Raw genomic sequence first — 9,126 nt, forward strand, 5'->3', positions numbered from 1 at the left:
ATATAGACATAGATCTATCCATAAAAAAGGATCTGGCAGTTTAGTTGAATTTAATGACTGTTATTGGTTAGTAGTAGGATAAGAAAGATTTTTACCTTTTTTTGTGCTTTTGTTGAATTAAAGTCGTAAGCATATAAAATTTTCATAGACAATGAGAGTGCCAAATATTTTTTCTAAAAACAATCTTTATAAATACAATTAAGGAAATATGTCAATATAGCCACCATTTAATTGATTTGGTAACCTTTGCCAAGATGACTAGACACATTAATTTTATACTCATCAGTGGGGCATTGATTTGAAGAATTTTAAATAGATCTGGAGACTCTATGGACCTGATTTACATCTTCTTTGAGAGCAATTGTGCAGCAATCAGGTATGTTTTCTCCCTGGATTACTAATACATAACATAATAACAGAAGGTACAAAGAAAAGTCAGAGAAAAGAGACAATTGGATAAATGATAAAACAAAATGTATGTGTATGTTGCTATATACAATTATACATAATATATAATTAACAACCAAACTTATTTATTCATTTATTTATTATTAATTTATTTATTTTGCTAGAAGTTGTTTTTCTTTTTAAAAAGTTAAGAGGGGTGACAGACTTCGTTTATAATTAGAAGATCTGTTAATTGAAAATGATTTGTCTCTAACTTTGAGATGGAGGTACCAAACCAGTTCCTCTCAAACTTTCTTTTGAGTCAGAAAAGACTGATTTCTGCAACTGGAAGTTGCAAACTCTTGGCATGTCTTAAAAGAGAACACATTGGTTGACAATGTTTATTAAGTAAATCTCTACCTTTTCTGATACCCTAATTATGGGTAAATACATAAAGATACACAGTGTTAAGATTAGAGGAAAGAAAGAAAAGAGAGAATATAATAATTACTCAAATATCCTACTTTACATTAACTGAATACATTGAAATTTGTTCATTATGCCTTAAATATTCTATGAAATTTCTGTGTGAGGAAACAATAAATGCTTTGCAATAGCTCTTTGAAGGTATAATTATGCATGGTGACTAATTTAAACAAAAACAGTTATAAAATAACTTTCAAAAAAATGGGCCCTCATAACATTTTGAACACAGGGTATTATTTGTTTGTCCCATAGTGATTTCTTCAGCCTATTCCAAAGGATGGAAGTTGCTAAGCTTTAATGAAGTCCAGAAAGAGTTAAGAAAGGACAATAATGCTCTTCATTCAGTTCATAGCCAGCTATCATTCAATGGGATTCATTTCTTTAAAAGATTTTATTTATCTGCCAGAGAGAGAGAGCATGCGTGAGCAAGTGAGCACAAGCAGGGGGAGTGGCAGGCAAGGCAGAAGCAGGTTCCCCGCTAAGCAAGGAGCCTGATGCAGACTCCATCCTAGGACTCTGAGATCATGACCCGAGCCAAAGGCAGATGTTTAACCCACTGAGCCACCCAGCTGTCCCTCCTTTTGTTTTTAATTTCCAACCCATATTAGGTCATAGAGAAATTCACTAAAATGGGTAATTTCAAGTTGGCAAACACTCTCTCCTCAACTAAATTTTAGTTAGGCTCCTCTGAACCCTCTTTCAACCAATCTTTATACTTGACCCCTGTCCAGGTCTGTCTTTGGCCAGCTCAGCTCAGTCTTAGCAAATAATCCCGCAAAGTAATCTCACCTTTGGTATTTGATCACCTTTGATAACTGATAAAGTTCTTCATCCCCCACTTTAAATGTCTAGGTCCTTGGCCTGTCTTTAACAAGAATGCTGTATGGCCAGTTTAGCAAGCATCGCCTTGTGTCTGATGTCTCCTCTTAGTAATTTTCTACCTGTTGCTCCCTCACCCTACTATTCTTCTGTAGATATCAGGCCATCTTTGATCCTGATATCTCCCCTACTGCAATAGTATTGAATAAAATATTCCTTACCAAGTATCAGAATAATGTTTTGCATTATTAAATGTAAATAGTTAATATTTAAATGTAAATATTAAATTAAATTTAAATTTAATTAACTTAAATTTAAATATTAATGTAAAACATATCTTACATTATTAAATGTAAAACATAATCTAATACCTTACAAGTATCAGAATGATGTTTTCTTTAATAGAGTCACAATAGCCAGATAAATCAAACTTAAAGATGTGGTTTTCTGTGATTTTCTATACAGTCTGAGCATAGGTAAGAAGATACAGAAACAAGTATAATGCTTTTTGCTTTAAAATTCATAGCCAGTCACTGAGCAGATGATTGGATGAGCACTGGCAAAAGAAGAAAGTAACTAGCAGCAGCTGGCCAAGATTCACTAAGAACAAGTTATGAAAACAAAAATTTTTTCACTTAGTGAAGTTTACTAGGCTAGTATCCTTGGAAATGCCATAGGCAAAACTTACCATGATTTGGGCAAGGTATTTGGCAAAATATTCCAGGGAAGCTTTGTGTCCTCAGATGGAAGAATATGAGCTGGGTGGCTGTTGGTTGGGTCCATTGATTGTATGAAGTAGAACCTCGCTCTCCCACCCACCCTCTGCACACTTGACTGACTCTGTTACACAAGTCTGTTTTATGTTTGTTATAGCACTTATCACTGTTTGGAATTCCTTGTTCATTTATTTGATTAGTCATTTATTTCTTCACAGCACCATGTAAGGTGATCTCATTATCTTCTTCCTTTTGCAGATAAGGAAACTGAGGAATAGAAAATTAAATTATAAAGCTTTATATATATATTTATATGTATATAAATATATTTATATAAAACATATAAATAACTTTATACATATTATATATATTATGCAGCAGTCTCATATATGAATACATGTACATATATGCATATATACATACATGTATGTGCATATACATGTATGTACACATATGTATATATGTACATACATGTGTGTATATATACATATTTGAGACTGCTGCATAATACCACCTTCCTTAGCAGGGATTGAAGATGTTGAGTTTTATGGACTCATTTGTGGATGTTCATGACTCAGAAAGGCATAGCAGATACTGAGTATATGAGCACTAGAATCCTTCTAAACTCTGTTCCGTGGTGAGGATTAGCCAGGGAAGGGAGCAGAGTGGTGTATGCTATTTAGATGTTTTGAGTTCTGGAGATCAAAGTGACTGGGAAAAATATAAGACTAATATTAATGAAGCAATCATCATTCCAGCATCTGAAAGGCAAGTTCAGTGATCTATGCAAAAATCCTAAAATGATTTAGATAGTTGGCAATATTTAGTTGTCTAATGGTGTTAATACAGAAATAGAGCTGTTCCAAAAGATGGTCAGTTAAAATACATTTTATAAATAAGTGTGAAAGTCTACTGGCCCACTGACAACTGCAAATATAAAAGTAGAATTTAAAGAGTTAGAAATTGGTATACAGCATTTGACATTAAATGGCTTTGAGAAATGATGGTTGTAAGACTTGATTTGGTATCCAAGAAACTTAGCATTAAAGTTCTGTCCTTAGTTGAAAATAGAGCTACCCTATGACCCAGCAATTGCACTACTGGGTATTTATCCTAAAGATACAAATGTAGTGATCCAAAGGGGAACATGCACCCGAACGTTTATAGCAGCAATGTCCACAATAGCCCAACTATGGAAAGAATCTACATGTCCATCAACTGATGAATGGATGAAGAAGATGTGGTATGTATCTACAATGGAATACTATGCTGTCATCAAAAGGAGTGAAATCTTGTCATTTGCAATGATGTGGATGGAACTAGAGGGTATCATGCTTAGTGAAATAAGTCAATCGGAGAAAGACAATTATCATATGATCTCCCAGATTTATGAAGAGGCAACATGGGAGGATTTCAGGGATAGGAAAAGAGTAAATGAAACGAGATGGGATCGGGAGGGAGACAAACCGTAAGAGACTCTTAATCTCACAAAAGAAACTGAGGATTGCCAGGGTGAGGGCGTAGGGAGAGGGTGGTTGGGTTATGGACATTGGGGAGGGTATGGGCTATGGTGAGTGCTGTGAAGTGTGTAAACCTGGCAATTCACAGACCTGTACCCCTGGGGCTAATAATACATTATATGTTAATTTAAGAAAAAAAAAAAAAGGTCTGTCCTTTGCCTTGGCTTTTTTCTTTGACACTTATGTCTTATACACTGAGAAAGTCACTCAGTTATGGTGCAAAAGGAGGAAGAACAATGCTCAGAGATAACCTTCAGGAAGACGAGAGGAGGACAAGAGGAACGTTATGTCACAAAAACTGAAGGACAACATTTTAAGAGGAGGATGGTCCATGGTGTCATCTGGAAACAGAAGGCTGAGAGGAACTGAAATAGTCTTACATTTGACTAAAAGAAGATTTTTGATAAATTGAGAATAAGTAGTTTCTTAAGGTTTGAAAGAAAAACAAGACAGTTTTTAGAAGACTAAAGGAAGCTATCAATGCAAGAAAAACACAGAAAACAGACCCCCTGACTGACTTGGAAAACTCAATGCAAATAGAAGTATTCCAGCGTATTTACTCAGAATACAATATTTAAGATGTAAGTTAGACCCTATTGACCAACAGAATTGGTTTCTTCAGGAAGAAATGTGGATCAAAGAGCACCTACCGATGGAGTCCTTGTAAAGATAAATAACAGTGTATGAAAATTATATTGAGAGTAATGTTTGCAATATGGTAAATGCTCAATTAATGGCTACATTATTATGGAATGATAATTGTAAGAGGCCAAAGGTATAATATTTTAGGGTGTGCATTTGTGCATACATATGTGTCTAAAGTGGTTTTGTGCATGTTTGAAAGGGAAGTATAGTGAAGATTTGTAGTGTATGCCTTCTAGCATGCAGTGCCTCAGATAACACCACCTTGCTTTTGCTTTAGGAAAACTATACTGACCCTTTGTATATAGCCTAGTGGCACTCTGGTTAAGGTCCTCTGCTCTCCCCTAGACCAAAACATGAAAGAAGTGGTTGGAGTCCATTCACCTTAATCATGGTGTCCTGCCCGCCCGACTTGAGCTCATTGTCCGGATCCTTCGAGCTTCTCTAGTTTCTGGACCTTTCCTCTTTTTTCCAGTGACTCCTGTAAATCTGTGAGGAATTTATATACTTCCAATAAATTTTCTTTCTCATAGGTTGGCTAGGGATAATTCCTGTTGTTTGCGACCGTATAATCTCATCTGATATAAAGAGGAACCAGGAAGGAGTTAGAGATTTAAGACATTAGGGAAAAGACAAGAGTGGGTAGAGTTCAAAGACAATGAATGGAAAAGTTATTTTGGAGCAGAGGTAGGCTCTGTTTCCCAGAGCATTACAACGTCCTGGAGGAGAGAGAGCAGAACTGTAGACAAGAGTGTGTGGAAGCGAAGCGTATGAGAAAACTCACATATAAAAAAATAAAAACACAAGGAGATAGCCTTGATCTCCGTAAAGAAAATATTACACAGTCGCTCACTCTAAGTGAGGACAGAAGGAAGGAAGTAGGATATTAAGAAGAAAGAAGGTATGAAATAACCATAATGAGGTGTCTTTTGGAAAGAGAGAACTCATAAAACTAGAAGGAATTTCAGGCCTTGACAGGGAAAGTTCATATTAAATCATAGGGGAGAGAGCACCGAGTATGTTACTGTTTTCTTCTCACGATAAAGCCATCCAGTATAAGTAAACCTCAAATAATCCAGATTCTTTGGCAGCAAGTGATGGTGAAGAATAATTACTTTACATCAGCCAAGTTAAAAAAATTAGATTTTCAGTCACAGTAAAATGTTTGAGTAAAAGAATAATGAAATCCTGGGAATTAGTACTATGGTGAACTCCAAGCATGACATGCCCTAAAGAAACAGAAAAATAATCACTTCCATGTCACATCGGTGAGAAAGGTGCAGGAAACATTACTTAACTGGCTGCCTCTGTCACTGAAATATTGAGGAGATTAAAAGGGGAATCTTGAATTATTTATATGTAAGGCTATGACTTCAGAAAAAATACCTTCTAGTTCTTACAGATAATTTGATCTCAATTCACGAAGCCAGAGCAGAGCCATAGAATTTCTGTGAGAATGAGATGTTCTGTAATAGCAAAGATAATTTTAGCATGTATAATCTGTGCTGTCTAATTTGGCAGCTTCCTGGGTCTCCTGAGTACTTGAAGGATGCTAGCATGACTGAGGAACTGAAGTTTTAATTTTGTTAAGGTTAATTTTAATAAAGTAAAATTTGAAGAGTCATATGTGACTAGTGGCTAGTATATTGGACAGTAAAACTCTAGGCCATAAATATTTTATTCATCTAGTGATATTCTAAAATTATACATGCAATATCCAAGATAATCCAAATGGATGGTAGAGACAATCTAAGAACAGGTAAAATAGTTAGGATTCAATTATAGTTACAATTTGTTTGCAAAGGTACATTAATTTTTGTTACATAGGCTAATGCTTCCATATATTTCCAGTTTAAGTTAAAATGATAAGCCTCTAAATTCTCGAGTAAAGGAGACAATTATTATCAAAACCAATGTAATTACTAATGATAATTTAACATCTATAATATACTTTCAACTGTGTAGTATGTATTGTTGTTTAAGAAACAGTTTCAGTGTAAAATATCAGAGAACTGGGGAGAGTCAGAGAAAAAATAATTCAGATAGTTCTCTCCTGGTTCATATACCTATCAATGCAGCTGTAATGTTTGAGATTTTCTTCCTTCCAGAAACACTTAATCAAATGAAGAAAATAGCATAAGTAATTTTAAGGTAGAATAGTAAAAAGCATATAAAAAAGTATGGAAAACTGATACACACTGATAAAATTTTAGGCAGTAAACAGAAAGATATATTCCTGACCATGAATTATTATACAGATGATCATTCTAGAAATATAAACATGAAAAGATAATAATTCATATCTTCTGAGACTCTTTTGTATAAGGAATATTTAAATAATCCATTAACAACCTTTTTTAAGACTTGCACAAAAAGAGTCAAAGATGTAATTTCTTATGAGAGACTTCATAATGCAGAAATAAGTAGCTTATTTTTATTAAGATACAGACTATACATTTTCTGCATCTATAATATTTTTTATGCAAGTGGGAAAATATGATATTATTTCTTAAAGGTGCAGATAATTATGATTAAGTTTTTCTTAATTGACACAGATTTTGGGGGGGAAATGATTCATTCTTATCTTTGAAGGATTTACTTATTTGACTGAGAGACCCACTGATAGATTCTGCTGAAATACTGAAACAATATTTTGCATTATCTTTCAGAATTTTGCTCCTGGAATTTATACTTTAAGCAATAGAAATAAATAAACTTATTACTATTAGGAGTTTAGGCTTTAAATAGAAAAATATGTAAAAGGTACCTCTAGGTGTAGAAGATTAAAAGGCAAAAGATTACATATACATTATAATGTGTATATATGTATATTTACATCTGTGATTGTATGCATAATTTATTTATTTATTTATTTGACAGAAGAGATCACAAGTAGGCAGAGAGGCAGGCAGAGAGAGAGGGGAGGAAGCAGGCTCCCCACAGAGCAGAGAGCCTGATGTGGGGCTCGATCCCAGGACCCTGGGATCATGACCTGAGCCGAAGGCAGAGGCTTTAACCCACTGAGCAACACAGGTGCCCCTGCATAATTTATTTTAAATGGCTTTATCTCTTAGTCTAGAAGATTAAGACTGTGGCTGAATCTACATAAAAATAAGCTGTTCAAATGAAAAGTATAACTTCCAGTCAGTAATACAGGTGTGTTAACTTCATACAAGAAAGTTATTATCATGCTTACTTATCAATTATCATGTAGGTGCTACTAATACTGCAGGAGAGTGCCGTACTTAATGTAGCTCATTTTGTAGAATTTAGATATATATTGTTAACTTATGCATGGCAAAAATATATAAGTAAAGATGGTATTAAGGCAGTAACTTGCCTATGTATACATAGCAATGTGTATATGGGATTCAAATAATGAAAAACCAAGTTAAATCCATGGAACATAATAATTATATTCAGCACAGCTTGTTTAATGCCCAAATAGCTTGCAATATGAGTTCTGCCTTAAAGATACGTCTTGATTTGGATATCTATCCTCATAGCCATTTTTTCCTTATTTTATCTTTATATTTTATTTCTACTACATTACATGCCAGGGTTGGAAAGCTACCATTAGCTTAGCATTTCAATTTCCCAAAATGAATTCCAGAACACTGATTTCAAAAGATGTCAACAACTTGAAATACAGAAATTTAAAAATTAAAGTTTCCTTTACTGAAGAGTCCATTAGAACTTTGAATATGCTAGTACACATCATTGATTTCCAACTGAGAGACACTTTTATTTTATTTAAAGAATTTAAAAGATATTGTCACGGGCCTACACTCTGTTATGTTAAGGAAAAAATTATTCATGCCTCTTGTTAAAGGCAGTGAGGCCGACTTTCTTCAGCACCATCTCAATAGGTGTAGGGACCACAGCAATGGACTTTGGTAGTAGGGGAAGGTGTTGGGGAGAACTCCAACTGACAACAAGGAAGAGTAAGTATTTTACAGACAAGCAGCAGGGTGGGGGAGGGGATCAGTGGATGGATAATTGCTAAAAGGAAACATCAGGGGTGAGGGGGACTCTGGATTAACCAACGGATTAGCAGGCTTTCTACTGAAGTCAGGCCAGCGTGATCAGCTATCTGCCGAGGGATTTTCGAAGATGAGCAAGCAGATCAGATTTGAGTGTAATCAGACATCGATCAAGGGTGGGGAATTCTGGTTAAATTTACTCAACAGCATTCTTGTTAAAATTGGACTATGCAGAGACGAACAAGGAAACCCAAGAGTCAGGGTCCAGTTGAGAAGTGAGCTCAGAGGAGCCTGCTTAAAGCTTGGTCAAGGGCAGAGTCTTTGTCCGTTAGGCTGAATGTAATAACCGTGAATCCCGCCGTCGTGGAACTTGTGGACTTATGGGGAAGACAGATATGAAATAAGAATACAAACACACACATCTAAGGAGGCAAACATTTATAGAAGAGAAAATCATTAAAATGAAGCTGCTATGTTTACGTTGATTTTAATGTGGAAAATATTCTAGATGACGTATGAAGCACACTTTCATAGATTGGTTTATCATCTTTCAGGGGCATCTGGGTGGCTCAG

The sequence above is a fragment of the Mustela nigripes genome, chromosome 1, assembly GCF_022355385.1.
Source record: "Mustela nigripes isolate SB6536 chromosome 1, MUSNIG.SB6536, whole genome shotgun sequence".
Taxonomy (NCBI): Eukaryota; Metazoa; Chordata; class Mammalia; order Carnivora; family Mustelidae; genus Mustela; species Mustela nigripes.